Below are 17673 nucleotides of genomic sequence, written 5' to 3' on the forward strand. Positions count from 1 at the left end.
CAGTTGTGCCATTCCATACTGCCACCGGCAAGGAAGGGGGGTTCCAGCTGTTCCACGGCCTCAGGAACACTTGGGCTTGTCACTCTTAATTGCTTCAGCTGGTCTGGTGGGTGGGAAATGAGGTCTCATTGTGGCATTACTTTACATTTCTCTGACGACTAATGATGGCAGGCACTTCTTCATGTACTTATTGGCCATTTGTATGTCTTTTGTGAAGTATTTGTTCATTTTTACCCACTTTTTAAATCACATTGTTTGTCTTTTCAGTATTGATTTGTTGGCATTTTAAAATATCTTCTGGAAATAGTCCCTTTGTCAAAGACAAGTATTGAGAATATTTTCTCCCAGTTTTGTCTTGTCTATTCACTTTTTTCACTTTTTAAAACAACTTTGGCATGTTATTGTGATAAACAATAAATTGCTCATATTTAAAGTATATAGACTGATATTTCTGACATATGTATGTAAATATATAAAAACATCATTGTAATCAAGACACTACACATATCTATCACCTGGTACTCCTTTGTGATTCCTCCCTCCTGTACCCCCCTTTCCTGTCACCCATCCCCAGACACCCATTAATCTACTTTCTGTTACTATAGTTTGCATTGTCTAGATTTTGTTGTTGTTGTTGTTGTTGTCTAGATTTTTGTATAAATGGAATCTTTTTTATGTCTGGCCTCTTTCACTCAGCAAAATTATTTTGAGATTCATCCATGTTGTAGTATGTGTCAATATCTCATTCATTTTTATTGCTGAGATGTATTCCATTGTATGGGTATACTGTGCATTGTTTGTCCACTCATCGGTTGATGGGCACTTGTATTGTTTTTAGTTTGGGGCTATATCAACCAAAGCCACTGTGAACATTTGTATATCAGTCTTTGTGACATATACTTTCATTTTTCAGAGTAAATACCTAGCAGTGACATTGCCAGAACATGTAATAGGTATATGTTTGGCTTTTTAAAAACTGCCAAACTGATTTCCAAAATGATTGGGATGCTTTACATTCCCACCTGCATGCGATTCCAGTGCCACTGCATCCTCATCAACCTTTGGTGGTCTTTTTCAGTCCTAGCCACTCCAGTAGGTATATAATGGTAACTTATCGTGGTTTTGATATGCATTTCTTTCATGACTAAGAATGTTGATTGTCTTTGCCTGTACTTATGTGCCACTCGTTTATCTTTGGCGAAGTGTCTGTTCAAATGTTTCATATATTTTCTTATTAGATTGCTTGTTTTCTTATTGAGTTTTGAAGGTTCTTTATGTATTCTGAATACATAGTCCTTTGTCAGATGTATGATTTGTAAGTATCTTCTCCTGGTCTGTGAATTGCCTTTTCATTCCCCTACCAGAGTCTTCAAAGAGCAGAGATTTCAATTTCTGATACAGTCTGGTTTATCTGTTTTTTCTTGTTTGGTTTGGTTATTTGGGAATCTCTGCCTGCCCTCAGGTCACAAAGCTATTCTCCTGTGTTTTCCTCTAGAGGGCTTATGGCTCCAGCTAGGAGATCTCACATTATTTTTTTTATGGATTTGATTAACCAGTTGTTATAGCATCACTCATTAAGAATTTTTCATTTCTGGGGCACCTGGGTGGCTCAGTGGTTGAGCATCTGCCTTTGGCTCAGGAGTTCTGGGATCGAATCCCAAATCGGGCTCCCCCGCATGAGGTCTGCTTCTCCCTCTGCCTATGTCTCGCAGACACTCTCTGCGTGTCTCTCATGAATAAAAAAATAAAAACTTTTTTTAAAAAAAGTTTTCATTTCTTACTTGAATCACCTTATCATCTTTGTGAGTCAATTAATGGTATATGATAGGGTCTATTTCTGGACTGTCCTGGTTCTATAGATCTATTCATCTATTCTTACGTCAATATCATAAATGCTTAATTACTAGCTTTATCGTGAGTCTTACAAAAGATTAAGTCATCTGAATCTGTTCTTATCCAAAATTATTTTGGCTAATCTAGACCCTTTGCATTTTCATATGTATCTTTAGGATCAGCTTGTCAATTATATCTACTAAACAGCTTTGCCAGTTTTGTTTGTTTCTTGGATTTGTGTTGGAGTTTCAGGTGAATTTGGAAAAAATGGACTTTAAATTTTCCAGTCTTCTAATGCATGAACATAGTGTATTTGCCCATTTATTTAAATCTTTATTTTTAAAAAAAATTTTTTAAAGATTTTATTTATTCACTCATGAGAGAGAGACACACACACACAGAGAAAAGAGAGAGAGAGAGAGGCACAGAGACACAGGCAGAGGGAGAAGCAGGCTCCATGCAGGGAGCCCAACATGGGACTCGATTCCAGGACTTGAGAAAAACGCCCTGAGCCGAAGGCAGACACTTAACTGCTGAGCCACCCAGGGATCCCCAAATCTTTAATTTTTCTCACCATTGTTGTATAGTTTCCAATGTGGAAATAATGCACTTTGTTTATTAAGTTCAATTCTAAATATTTTGTTTCTTTTGCTATTACAAATTGTGTCCTCTTACATCCTTTTCTATTTGCTTGTTGCTAGTATATATACACAAGTTTTGTATACTATTCCTTCCTGTATTCTGCAGCCTTGCTAAATTCACTTAATTTTTCTAAGGTTTTTTTTTTTTTTTTTTGCTTTTGTTTTTTAAGATTCTTTAGGTTTTCTGTATACAAGATCACGTTGTTTGTGAGTAGAGAACTTTATTTCTTTCTTCCAATATGTGTTTTGTTGTTGTTGTTACTTTGCTACACTGGCTAGAATTTCTGGATCAATGTTGAATAGAAGGATGAGATTAGACATCCTTGCCTTGTTGCTGATGTGGAGGTAAACCTTTCATGTTTCACTGTTTTCAAGTTACACTAACACTAAGCATGCTGTTAACTACATGTATTTCATACATGCACCTTATTAGCCTGAAGACTTTCCCTTCTCCTCCTACTTTGCTCAAAGTTGTTATTACAGATGGATATTGAATGTTCTCAAATGCTTTTTTCTGCCTTGCAGAGATGGTCTTGTTAACTGCCCCTTTTATCTTGCTAATGTGATGATGTATATTGATTGAGTTTTGAATGTTAAACCAAACTTGCATTCCTACGATAAGCCACTGGATTCTATTCCCTAATATTTTGTTAAGGATTTTTGTGTTTCTAGTTTCTTATAATGTTTGGTATCAGGACTATGTTAGCCCACTAAAAAGAGTAGGGAAGCATCCTCACCTCCTCTATGTTCTAGAAGAGATTGTGTAAATTAGAATTATTTCTTCCATAAATGTTTGATAGAATTCCCACAGAGAAGCCATCTTGTCCTGGAATGTTCTTTGTGGGAAAGTTTTTTGTTGCAAATTTAATATTTTTTGCAGTCAAAGGGTCATTCAGATTTTTAATTTCTTTTTGTATCTGTTTTGGTGAATTCTGTTTTTCAAGGAATTTATTAATTTCATCTAGATTGCCAAATGTATTACCATAAGCTGTTTATGATATTTAAATTTTTTTCTCTTCTTTTTTTTTTTTTAAAGATTTTCTTTATTTGAGAGAGAGAGAGAGCATGAACAGGGGAGAAGCAAAGGGAGAATAAGATTCTCCACTGAGCAGGGAGCATGGTATGGGACTCAATCCTAGGATCCTGGGATCATGACCTGAGCCAAAGGCAGATGTTTAACCAACTGAGCCACCCAGATGCCCTTGATATTAAAGATTTCAATGCCTTCTTTCAGCGGACAAGAAAGTAAAATGAGACATCAGTGAAGGCATGGAGTATTTAAATAACACTAACAAAAAACTTGTCTAAATTGATATGTATAGAATATTATGCTGGACACTTGCAAGATACACATTCAAGTACCCATGAAATATCCACTGCATATATACCACATGCTGGTCTGTAAAATACATCTCAAAAATTATATTAAGTTAGATATTAGTCAAAATAAGCTATTCTTTATACCTGTTAGGATGGATACTATCAAGAGAAAAACAGAAGCTAGCAAGCATTGGCAAGGATGTAGAGAAATTGGAACCCTATTCACTAATGTTAACTGATGCAGCTGCTGTGGAAACAGTACAGCAGTTCCTCAAAAAAGTAAAAATAGCATTATCATATGGTCTGGCAATTCCACATCTGGGTATATACCCAAAACAATTGAAAGTGGGGTCTCAAAGAGGTATGTACACGCCCATGTCACAGTAGCCAAGAGCCAAGAGGTGGAAGCAACCCAAAAGTCCATCAGCTAAATGAATGGCTAAAAATGTGATCTGTACATACAACATAATATTATTCAGCTTAAAAATATATATATATGGGAATTCTGACACACACTACAACATGGATGCACCTTGAGGGCATTGTGCTACATGAAACAAGCCAGTCACAAAACAGACAAATCCTGTATGATTCCTTTCATACAAAGTTCCTAGAGTCAGGGCACCTGGGTGGCTCAGTGGCTAAAGCATCTGATGTTTGGTTTCAGCTCAGGTCATGATCTCAGGATCATGAGATCAAGCCCCTCATCGGACTCTGTGCTCAGCAAGGATTCTGCTTGGGATTCTCTCTCCTTTTCCCTCTGCCTCTCCTCCTGCTTGCTTGCTGTCTCCCTCCCTTGCTCCCTCCCTCAGAAGAAGGAAAGAAAGAAAGAAAGAAAGAAAGAAAGAAAGAAAGAAAGAAAGAAAGGAAGAAAGAAAGAAAAGAAAGAAAATCTTTATTAAAAAAAGTTCCTAGAGTCAAATTCATGGAGACACAAAGTAGATGGTATTTGTCAAAGGCTTGGAGGACGGGGCAGTGAGAGCTGTTTAGTGGGGACAAAGTTTCAATTATGCAAGATGAAAAGAGTTCTGGAGACAGATGGTGGGGATGGTTGCACAAAACCATGAATGTACTTAGTGTCACTGAACTGTGCACTTACAAATGGTGAAGAAGGTAGTTTTTCTGTTATGTTTACTTTACCATAATTAGAAATAAAATTTAAAAGTGATCTACAAAATCTCAAAAATACTTGAATACTAAACAATCCACTTTCAGATGGTGATGAATGAAAAAGTTACAAGGGAATTTGGAAATATTTTGAACTGAAAGCGAAAACACAGCATCTTGAATTTGTGAAAAGCCAGGAAAGCAGTGCTTAGAGGAAATTGGAAGCTGTTATGATGGTTAATTTTTGTGTGTTGGCTGGATTGGGCCACGGGGGGTGCACAGCCATTTGGTGGAACAGTATTCTAGGAACAGTATTCTAGGTGGTTGTGTGAGCATGCTTGTGGAGGAAGTCAACATCGGAATTAGTACTTGAGTAAAGCAGATTGCCCTCCCCAGAGTGGGTCCAATCAATTGAAGACCTGAAGAGAACAAAAAGCTGAGTAAGAGGCAACTTAAGTTGCCTGACTACTTGAGCAGAGACATCGGTCCCCTGTCCTCAGACTGGAGCTTAGTTTAGACCCATGGGCTCTTCCAGTCTCAGACCTTCAGACATGACTGCACCTACATCAATGGCTCTCTTGGGTATCTAGCCTGCTGATCACAGATCTTGGGATTTGCAAGCCTCCAGAATCATGTGACTCATTCCTTATAATGCATCTCTTTATCCCACATACACCTGCATACATGCGTATCCTATTGCTTCTATTTCTCTGGAGAGGCCTGCTGATACAGCTCTATAAACAGTTATACCAGAAGAGAATAAACTTTTGACAAAGTAAATAATCAACCCTTTAAAGACAGGCAGTCTGCAGTCAGTATGTGGAAGAGCCAGGTGAATGCAGACAGCCAGGCTCTGGAGTCCAGGGCTTAATCTTCAGGCTGCATCTTGGCTTACATACCTACCATTGGCTTGAGTCAAGCTTGCAGAGGACAGCAGTCGGGGAGAAGATGGTGGTCAGGCTAATCCTGTGTGGTGCTCCTGAGGGCAGAATTTGGACAGTAGATGGAGAGCAGCTCTAGGTAGCAAGGCAGATTTAAGATTGACATAGAGCAGAACGCATGACAGGCTGGATCACGCAAATGGCAGTGAATCCTTTGTCCCTGGAGGTATTCAAGAGCAAAGTCAGACCATAACTTGTCCCTACTCACAGTCAACCCCTATAATTGATGTTCAAACCAGGATTTAGTGGGCACTCTTCAAGAAGCTATCATGTTCTGCCTAATTTATCTTGGGTTTATTTAAGGATTATTTTTTACAAGCTGTAATTTTCTGGTTCTTGGTCTAAAGACCATGAAGATATTTTAAATAGGAACATGGTCCATTTCTCTGTCTGGACAGAAATGTTTAAACAAATAAAATTGTCTTGCTCTCCGGAGTATGGAGAGAGCATTCTGACTTCAGCCTAAGCCCCCAAATACACTGGACCCAAGTTCTGGGTCAGGCTCTGTGGGATCATGGGCATGTTACTCTACCTCCCTTGGTGTCAATGTGTTCCTCTATAAGGTGGGCATAATAACAAGGTGTGTTTGCTGATTCTCTTTCCAATTGCTGTTCTGTGCTTTGATTTTCAGTGAGGATAAGAAAATCACAGATGAAAACAGCATCTGAAAAGTTAAAAGCTGAGTGCACACAGAGCGTATAATTTTCTCCTGCCTGGAAGGAAAAGAAATGCAGGATATCATTTCTTTAGCATCCAAATGAAGCCCATTTTTGCCTAAAAACACATTTAGTTCTGTGACAGGGAAACTTCGTCCCACCTCAGGGATCAGAGATTGGCATTTGAGAACAACAAAATGTTTCATGGCAGCTCCTGGACAAGCTTTTTACTTTTTTTTTTTTCAATGACTAATATCCTTGGGTCGGCATGTCCCTGAGCTGACCCTAGCAACATAAAACTGAGACTAATTAGTGTAGAGATAATACAGATGGGTCCAGTTCCTGTTTTCATGGATATCTCAAACACGGAGAATAAAAACAAGGAAAGAATTCTAATTTTTAAAAAATATGTCGTTGGGAATATCCTTGGCAGTGGCCTGGATGTCAGGAGAATTGGGTTTTAATTCTTAGTCTATCCAAACCATAAGAGACTCTTTTTAACTCTAGGAAACAAACTGAGGGTTGCTGGAGGGGAGATGGGGTGGGAGGATGGGGTAACTGGGTGATGGGCATTAAGGAGAGCATGAGATGTAACGAGCATTGGCTGTTACATAAGACCAATGAATCACTGACCTCTATACTTAATAATACACTATATGTTAATTAATTTAATTTAAATAAATTTTAAATAAATAAATTCTTTGTCTACCAACTGAGTGGTCATGCAACCCTTCAGAAGCCATTTAGCTTGCTCAGTTTCCAAACCCATAAAGGGGGTTGGTTTACCTCCTGTGACATAACAGAATATATATATATTGATCTCTACCCCCAGTTCCTGGCATAGAGCTCTTAAAACCTTTGTAATTTCCTATGTCACAAGAGCACTAGGAACATCTTTTGTTCTACATTTGATCTTTTTTAAAAAATATTTTATGTATTTATTCATGAGAGACACACAGAGAGAGGCAGAGAGAGAAGCAGGCTCCATGCAGGGAGCTTGATGCGGGACTCGAACCCAGGACCCCGGGATCACGCCCTGAGCTAAAGGCAGACACTCAACCACTGAGCCACCCAGGCATCTCCTAATAGTTGGTCTTTGACTCCAGTTACTGACACAGAGCTCCTGAGTCTCTTGGCATTGCCTGAATGATAGAGGAGTGTCTTTTGTTCTAATGAGGTGACTCTTGGTGGGCTCCTGAAAGCTTTAGGCTGGAGGCTGGTCCCCAGAAAGACCAAGCCATGGTTATGAGTTTGGAACTTTGAGCTCTCCTCCATCCCCAATCCACCAGGGAAGGGAGAGAAGCTGGGTTTAAATTAGTGCTCTGTGATGCCTGTATGATGAAGCCTGCGTAAAAATCCCAAGCTGGGGTGTTCAGAGAGCTTCCGGGTTGCTGAACACACCCATGTGCCAGGAGAATGGCACACTGCAATTTCACAGGGACAGAACTTCCTGTACTTGGGACTACTCCTGACCTTGCCTGACGTACCTCTTCATCTGACCGTTCATCCATAGCCTTCCTACTAAACCAGTAAGTGTAAGTAATTGTTTCCCTGAGTTCTGTGAGCCATTCTAACAAATTTATCAAACCTGAGGAGGGGATCATGGGAAGCTCAGTTTAGACCTGGTCAGTCAGAAGCTTAGGTGACAACCCAAACTTGTGATTGGTGTCTGAAGTCGGGACAGTCTGCTGGGACTGAGACCTAACCTGTGGGATCTGACACTATGTCCAGGTGGTTAGAGTCAGAAGTGAATTAGATCGTAGGATACCCACACGGTGAAGAATTGCTTGATGTGCGGAAGATCCGCGGATCTGGTATCAGAAGTGAAGTGAAGTGTGGTAGCAGTGTGAGAGTAAAGTGGAAACGCAGGAGTGCTCTGTCTATACACCTGCCAAGGTGTGAGGAGGAAATTACATTAGGAACACAGTTCTAGCCCTGTAAAGAGTTCATCGCCCAGCAGGAAAGGTCCATGCTCCTTGCTTGAAAAGGATCCTTTGGGACAATGTCCCCCACGCCACCCCTACTTGACACTGAGTTGTAGAGTATCTGATGGGTTCCCAGAACATCCTCTGTTTTCCACTGTTTTAGGGTAGCTTGTATTCTATTAAACTTTATTTTATTTGTTTCCTGTTTTTATTTAAATATGTTAAATATGTATGTTATTTGTTCCAGAGGTAGTGTTCAGTAATTCATCGGTTGTGTATAACAACTGGTGCCCTCCATCATGTGCCCTCCTTAATGCCCATCACCCAATTATTTTTATTTTTGTTTACAGCCATGAGACATGTTCTTGCAAAAACCCAAACTCTAGGAAAATATATAGGCAGAAACAAAAGCCCGTCTGCTGTTCTATGTCCCAAATGAAAACTTTGGTTGTCAGTCTTCCCCAGTAGACTATTAAAAGTTCTGGTCACCAGCTCAGATATGGAGCAGGGGTTGTGGGGAAAGTCCCCCTATACCACCAAGCAATGCTCCAACGCCAGCTCAGTGTCCTACAATTCAGCTCAGTTCTGATGCAATCTACCCTGGGGATAGCACCGGATCCCATAGGTGAAAAGGCCCAGTCCCACAAGACTGCCCTCCATTTCAGATACCACTCAAATGTCCATGCTCTCACCTGTGCTTCGGATCAATGGGCTATAAATCAGAGATTCCCCCAACCCCTTCCTTGAGATTCCATTAATGTGCTAGAGCAGCTCACACATTTCAGGAAACCTGCTTACACACTAGATTGTGGATTTATTACAAAGGATATTAAAGGAAACAAATTAACAGTCACATGAAGAGGTACCTAGGGTGAGGTCCCAGACAAAGAAACCTGTCCTCACAGAGTTTGGGGCACAGGAGTACATAGAAGTGTTCTGGTTGACAACCTGGAAGCTCTGAACCCCCTCCTTTTTAAAATTTCTTTTTTATGGAGTCTTCATTATACAGGCACAATTGATTAAATCATTGACCATCGGTGGGTGATTGATTTAACCTCCAGCCCTGAAGGTCAGGAGGTGTGACCTAAATTTCCAACCCTTAATTCCTGGTTGGTTCCCCTGGCAACCAGCCCCCATCCTTAGGGTCTTTCTGAAAGTTACTTCATTAACACAAACGCAGTGGTGGTGGGAAGGGACTTGAATAACAAGACATTCATTTCACTGTAAGAGCTCTGAAGCAATTTTGGGAACCAAGGGTAAGAGACCAAATTATTATAACAAAAGTTGTTTTATTCCTCAGGAGAGTTCAAAGGTCTGAGGGGCTGGGAGCCAGGAACTATGGATGTAGACCAAACATGTATGAGAAATACATTCTGATCACCTGAAAGATAAAATATAATTTTCTATAAATTATAATATCTCATGCACTGTGAACAACCAAGACACCCTTTTATTCTTCTCTGTATCTCTGTATTTCCCAATTTGTCCATTGGAGGAGTGGATACCAAGGCCCTCAACATATGCCCTACTAGATGAATAAGCACTCCACTGACTTCATTGTTTCTGTTTTTTTTTTAAAGCAAGATGTCCACAGTAATAGATGTCCAAAGCTAATCTTTCATATAGTTACAAGAGCTTAAGATCATTTTCTTGATATTGTTAGAAAAATTCAATGAAGGAAATTTTAAAGATCTTATTGGCTTCACTCAGTGCTTCAGGAATCAGACAACATCCCATCCAGCAGATAGAAAGGAGCTGTACAAAATGAAGGATTTTCATAGGTGGAGGGAATAATAAAGTTGTACTATTTCAAAAAGTGCTTTCCTGTAGGGGATGCAGGTTCTATCACGCAGATTACGTCACCAGTGCTGATTGGGTGACTCCTAACTGGTTTAAGATTCCATTTCTCAGAGAGCCAAGACTGTAATTAAGTCTCAGTTTGGTGACGTGGGACTTAGCATAAGTGACTCTACTTTGGGCCTGTTGTCTTGTTTTCAATAGCATGGTGTTTTCCCCAAACTATAGCATTCATGTAGAATTAGGCCAAAAATAAATAAATAAATAAATAAATAAATAAATAAATATCACCCAAGAGCATCCCTATTATGAAATTTTACTGTAAATTAAATATGAGTGTCAATGAATATTTGGAAATATTTTGAATATTTGGAAATCTTAAAACAAAAGCAGTGTCCTAGCTTTCCCACTCTAACACAAAAAACATTCATATTTTGGTATATTCTCTTTCCAGTAAGTCCTTTTTTGGTTGAATTTTTAGTATCTACTTTTAGATTTTTAGAATTTATTAGATTTTTAGAATCGGAGAAGATAATAGAAAATATACATAAGAATAAAACGCCCATAGTCCCCAAACTTGGAATGGACGATCACTAATACTGTATCTGCCTTCACTTTTAAATGAAGACATAAACTATTTTAAGATTGACTATAATTGCCATCATGACTTGGGTGGGACTCCTTCCTATATAAACTATAGATAGATTGTTAGCTCTATTCCTACCTTTCCCTGCTCTCTGCTTTATCACATGGGACTAGGAGCTTCCAAACCACACTTCCCTCTCCCTTCCCCGATGGTTTTGGGGCGTCCCTGGTGGGAGATGGAAACCTGGAGAAGAAATTAACTATTTTTACTTTGTGGTGCCATCTCTGGTAGGCTGGTGGTACTTTCATCAGCAGCCAACTTAGCCACAGAGTGTAGGTTGCTGCAGTCACAGTCAAGGGCAGGACAGTACATAGTGTCAACTATTCAGTCCAGGGATAGAGGCAGCCTCCTGAGGTCCACATACTATAGCCTTTTTCCTGTTATTTCTCCATCCCTTTCAACATATTTGAAATCAGTTATTTACACTAAATACCTTTCTGCTTGAAATTGGTAGAATAACTTCGGTTTTCCTGGCCAGACATGAATGGATACAGTGCTATTGATTGGCATGTTCCTAAAATGTATATAAACAGCATCATGCTGCATATAAAATTCTGCATTTCCTTTTTTATTTTTTAAAAATATTTTCTTTATTTATTTGACAGAGCAGAGGCAGGGGTAGTAGCAGAGGCAGAGGGAGAAGCAGGCTCCCTGTTGAACAAGGACCCTGATGTGGGGCCCCATCCCAGGACCCTGGGATCATGACCTGAGCTAAAGGCAGACACTTAACCAGCTGAGCCACCCAGGTGCCCCTGCATCATCTCCTCCTCCTCCTCCTCCTCCTCCTCCTCCTGCTTCTTCCTCTTCTTTTAATAAACTATAAATTATGAAGATACAGAAAAGTGTTCAGTTTAATAAAAGTTTGCAAAGCAAACACTCAAAACCATCACTCAGACCAAGAAACAGAACACGAATGGCACTGGAAATACACAATCCTTGCAAACTTACTTTCCATGATACACGGAATTTGTGACCTGTGTCACTCTGTAGCTTTAGTTCATCTCTTTTATTTCATGAATGTGATTTGCTTATCCATTCTTGTACTTAGTGACACTAGAGATGCTTCCAGTTGGTTCACATTCACAAACAAATCTTGCAACAAATATCCTTCCTTACCTCTCCTTGTACACACATGAGAATTTCTCTGTAGTCATTTTGTCAAATTGAGGGGCGTAACCTATTAGTAGGTTGAGAAATCAATGTAAGGGGTTTTAACCAATTTTTTAAATGGTTTTAGTGATATATACATTTCACATATCATAAAACCCACTGATTTAAAGCATAAAGCTGCATGTTTTTTAGTATTTCAGAGTTGAGAAATCATCACCATAATCTAATTTTAGAATATTCTCAAAGCCCCCAAGGCAAACCTCATGACCATTAGCAGTCACTTCTCATTCCTGCTCCCCACCACACAGCCTTCTCCAGCCCCAGGCACCCACCAATCTATTTTCTGCTCCTTCAGATTTCCCTGTTCTGGACATTTCACATAAATGGAATCAGACAGTATGTGGCCTTGTATGTCTGGCTCCTTTCACTTAGCCTACTGCTTTCAAGGTTCTCCCATGTTATAGAATGTATTGGTACTTCCTTCCTTTTACTTGTCAAATAATATTCCATTGTATGGATATGCCACATTCTGTTTACCCATTCATTGGTTGATGGATGATTAAGTTGTTTCCACTGGCTATTATGAGTGTGTGAGGGTATGTTTTCATTTCTGTTGAGAGTGAAATTGCTAGATCATATGAGAACTCTAGATGTTTAACTTTTGAAGAGCTGCAAAACTGTTTTCCAAAGTGGCTGCATCATTTAACATTCCCATCAATGTTATTTGGAGGGTTCTGCAATGACCCACCTGAACCCTCCTTTTACTTTTATTATTCATAAAATAATTTGAAGATTATTTTAAACTAAACACATTTAAGATTCAAGAAATGCAGAAAGAGCCTTTTTGGAGCTTCCCTGATCTGATTAAAAGCAGAAACTACTAGAAGTGAGGCTGCCATAAGTCTTTCTAGAGGAATTTTACCTTCTTTGCCAGAAAGAACGCAAAGAAGATCACTTGTATCTATCTAAACAAATATTGTCACAAACTTTATGTCCTGTTTGTTTCCCTAGAAACTCATTTGCTCTTCTCATTTGTACCAGAAACCAGAAACCTCTTTTCCTCCCAGGTCCTCTCCCCTATCAAGTTAGGTATATAAACTCTCATCTCAAATGGTTTAGGGAGTCGTGTTTTTCTGTGAACTCCACATAGATATGTAAATAAAAGTTTGTCTTTTCTCTTGCTATTCTGCATCTTGTTAGCTTAATTTACAGGCCTCTAAGAACTGAATGTAAGAGGTCAGAGGAAAAGTTTTTCCTCCTCAACGGTTCCAATTTCCTCATATCCTCACCAACACTTGTGACCATCTGTCTGTTCTATTATAGCCATCCCACTAGGTGTGAAGTAGTATCTTATTGTGATTTTGAGTCATATTTCCTTGATGGATAATGATGTAGGACATTTTTCCATGTGCTTATTGGCCATTTGTATATCTTCTTCAGAAAAATGCCCTATTTGGGTACTTTGTCCATTATATAATTGGCTTATTTATCTTTTTATCATTGAGCTGTAATCCAACAACTTTTTAAAAATTGAAATGTAGAAAAAATGCTTAGAGCTGGGCAGACACGAATTAAACTGTGCATGTGTTAAACATCCAACACATGAAATCTGGAATACGTGATTATCAGGGTGATCATCTGTAGGAAGGGTAGGTACTGTTTCATGAAACTTTGGTTTTAGTCATATGACTGTATATGTGAATTGTGTTTCTTATTGTGGATTGCATTCAAAGAAGTTCAAATCCCATTATTTTAAGGCGTCTACTTAGGAGATGAATTGCTAGGTCATAGAGCAGGCCCATGCTTGAGTTTATAAAGTGCAGACCCTAGTTTCCCTTCTGCAAATTTGAAGGCCAAAAAATTCTAAAAACCCCTTTTCCTATAACTTTGCAACAAAGTCCTGTGGCAGTGAAAAGTGACCTAAAATGAGCTAAGTCTATTTAAAGCTGTTTATTTATCCTATTTAATCTGAATATTCATGTTTCACTGCAGACAAATCAATGTGTTGACATTGGATGCTGTTCCTGAACTCATTAGGAATGGTAATGTAAAAATGGTATCTGTGCCTTTTAATTCCAAAGTAAAAAAAAAAAAAAAAAAATTCCAAGACACATCTGGTCGCAAAGATTTCCAATAAGAGCTTGCAGACTTATGTACCAGAAAGCTCTCCAAATTGGCTGAACCAATTTACACTTATCCCATCAGCATGAGAGAGTTCAGGTTCCCCCATCTTTGTCCAGACTTGAAAGAGTCAGACCTTAAATGTTTTGCCTATCTGATCAGTGAGAAAAGACAGCTTGGTGCTGTTTTAATTCGCATTTCCCTGGTTATTGAAAAGGATGAACAGATTTTCTTTCGTCTTGACCATTTAGGATTACTCTCCTGGGAATTGTCTGCTCATGTGCCTGTCTTTTCAATTATGATTTCTTTGGCTCTCCCACAAATGGACTCCAACACCATATTCAAGTAATTGTAATTTTCAACTGTTGGAGAATTTGGGTTTATTCTGACAAACTTATGTTTTCTTTCCCCCTGAGATAATAAATGTAGACGAGAAACTAAGAAATTGCAAATTTCTGGATGATTTCTGCCTTTCTCAATACAAGAAGTATTTAGGGCCCATAGAGTAAAAATGGCAGAAAAATATTTTTCTCCTCTTCCACCTAATTAAATTTTGAACTCATTGAAGTTTCTAGTGGATGCAAAACCTAAATTATTCAGGCAAGCCAGGTTATGACTTAAAGGACACTCCAGTTTGCCATAGTCTAATGTGTACCTTTGCGATGTCAATGTTGAGATAATGTCAACAGTTGAGCTAAATATACCTGGCCGGTCACTTTAATGATTAACTTAAGCAACTTCCTCTATGGGCAGGGAGGGGGACTGGAGCATCTCACTGAAAAGTCACCATCTCACCAACAAGAAGTCACAGGTGGAGGGGAGCCAATCTGAAAGATTTGACATTGGTGGAGGTAAAGCTGTGGCTTCCTCCTTCAATGAGTATAATGGAAAATTATGGAAAACCTGAAGTTCCTCTTGATCGTTGTGTTGGTGAGGCTGGGGATGAAAGGAGTTGCCTAACACATATTTTGTTGCCTGGGTGTGAATTTTCATTTATGGCTTCTGTGCAGTTACTCAATGAAGATGAAAGGATACACTCAGAAGAATGTAATGAGTAGAATATTCTGGCCCCATCTTAATCAGAATAAAAAAATATTTACATTTGAAGAGTCCTTTGCTCAATTTTTTTCTTCAATTTATTTGAGAGAGAGGTGGGGGAGGGGCAGGGGAGGGAGAGGAAGAGAATCCCAAGCAGACTGCGCTAAGCATAGAGCCCCACATGGGGCTTGATCTCATGACCCTGAGATCATGATCTGAGCTGAAATCAAGGGTCTGATGCTTGACTGACTAAGTCACCCTGGCGCCCCTACCGAATGCTTTTATATTAAATATATTCTTTGATAAATATTCTAAAGATTTTTTAAAGCAATATCTACACACAATGTGGGGCTCAAAGTCACAACCTTGAGATCAAGAGTTGCATGCTCCACTGACTGAGCTAGCTAGACACCCCTGATATTTTTCATACATCCTCGAGGTGGAAATTGTTGGTCCCATTGGTCAGTCCTGAAAACTCAGGCTCTGGGGGGATCCCTGGGTGGCGCAGCGGTTTGGCGCCTGCCTTTGGCCCAGGGCGCGATCCTGGAGACCTGGGATCAAATCCCACGTCGGGCTCCCGGTGCATGGAGCCTGCTTCTCCCTCTGCCTGTGTCTCTGCCTCTCTTTCTCTCTCACTGTGTGCCTATCATAAATAAATAAAATTAAAAAAAAAAAAAACTCAGGCTCTGGGAGAGGAAGTGATTTCTATTTAATTCACCTAAGGGGCAGGTCTAGGGAGTAAGGCAAGGGGATAAGTTATAGATGGATCTTGAACAACGGCCACATACTCAAGGGTCTATTGGGCTGGTAGGTAATGGAAACAATGAAAGCTGACTGGGAGGCAGTAGGGAGTGGTGGGGACTGTGGCAAAACAGAGGTCACAAATCCTTCTTTTTCTTTAGATTTTATTTATTTATTTATTCATGAGAGACACAGAAAGAGAGCCAGAGACATAGGCAGAGGGAAAAGCAGGCTCCATGCAGGGAGCCTGATGTGGGACTCGATCCCAGGATACCCAAGATCATGGGGGCCATGATGGGCCCCCATTATGGGTCCTGCCTTTGACCTGAGCCAAAGGCAGGTGCTCAACCACTGAGCTACCCAGGCATCCCACAAATCATTCTTTTAGAAGGTTGCTGCCACCCCAGCATAGCATTACCATGTGGCCTAAGGTTGCCAGAGCTTCTGATTTTCCAAGAGAGATTATAAATCTAGATTTTAATATCAAGTGCTCTGATTTTTAAATGCTAGCAAAAATTCAAATTAAAGAAACTTGGATAGGTGTTCTCATCAGCTGATGAAAGGGAGTAGAGGACTCCTAGTAGAGTAAATATTTGAATACTGTTTAAAGCACTGTCCTGAGCACTGTACGTGTATTATTAATAGAATGCTTGTCTCAACTCTGTGAGGGAGATACTGTGAAGGTCTCCATGTTATGGATAGCTGAAAATGTAACCAAGTAACTTTCTCAGGGCCCATGGTAGCAGAGTCAGGATCTGGTCAGCCAGTGCCAAGAGTATCAGGGTAAGCATCATCCGAAGGCGGGCACTGGGACAGGTCTGCTCTATATACAGGTAGTAAGAGGATGCATCCTCTATAGAGAATTTCAAAACAGCAATAAAAATGGACTGAAGGTCATCTGCTGTTTATTATCACCACGCACAGGCACTATTAAATAATGTCAGGGTGTGTTTATTATTTATCATAGCAATAAAATACACAAATCCCAGAAAAAACTCCGGCAGGTGTGAGTTCTAAGGAAGTGTTTTGGCTACTGTTGGGGGGTTTAAAAAAATCTTTTGTGTCTGTGGTAAATACACATAACATAAAATTTGTCACCTTAACCACATTTAAGGGCACAGTTTAAGTATATTCACATTGTTTTGTAACCAATCTCTAGACGTTTTCTTTTTGTAAAACTCTGTCCCCATGGAACTCTCCAGTTCCCTCCCCCAGCCCCTGGCAACCACCATCCTCTATGAACTTGACTGATCTCTGGACCTCATGTAAGTGAAACCACACAGCGTGTTTTTTTTTTTTTGGGGGGGGGGGACTGGCTTGTGTCACTTACAGCGTTCATCTGTATTGTGGCACATGTTAGAATTTCCTTCCTTTTGTAAAGCTGGGTAATATTCCACTGTATGCTTCGTCTATATTTTATCTGTTCATCTGTTGATGAACATTTAGGTTGCTTCCACCTTTTGGTTACTGTGAATAGTGCTGCTATGAACAGGAGTATACAAATATCTCCTTGAGTCCCTGCTTTCTGTTGTTTGGGTATATACCCAAAAGGGGAATTGCTGGATCATATGGTAGATCTCTTTTTAACTTTTTAAGGAAACACCAGACTGTTTGCATACTGGCTGCAACATTTAACATTCCCACCAGGGCAGTGCACAAGTGTTCCAATTTCCCCACATCTTCATCAACCCTTGTTTTGTGGGTGCATGTTATTTTTACAGTAGCCAATGGTATGAAGTAATAGCTCATTGCAGTTTTTTATTTGCATTTCCCTAATGAATAATGATGTTGAAAATC

Source organism: Vulpes lagopus, chromosome 7, assembly GCF_018345385.1.
Source record: "Vulpes lagopus strain Blue_001 chromosome 7, ASM1834538v1, whole genome shotgun sequence".
In the NCBI taxonomy this organism is placed as follows: domain Eukaryota; kingdom Metazoa; phylum Chordata; class Mammalia; order Carnivora; family Canidae; genus Vulpes; species Vulpes lagopus.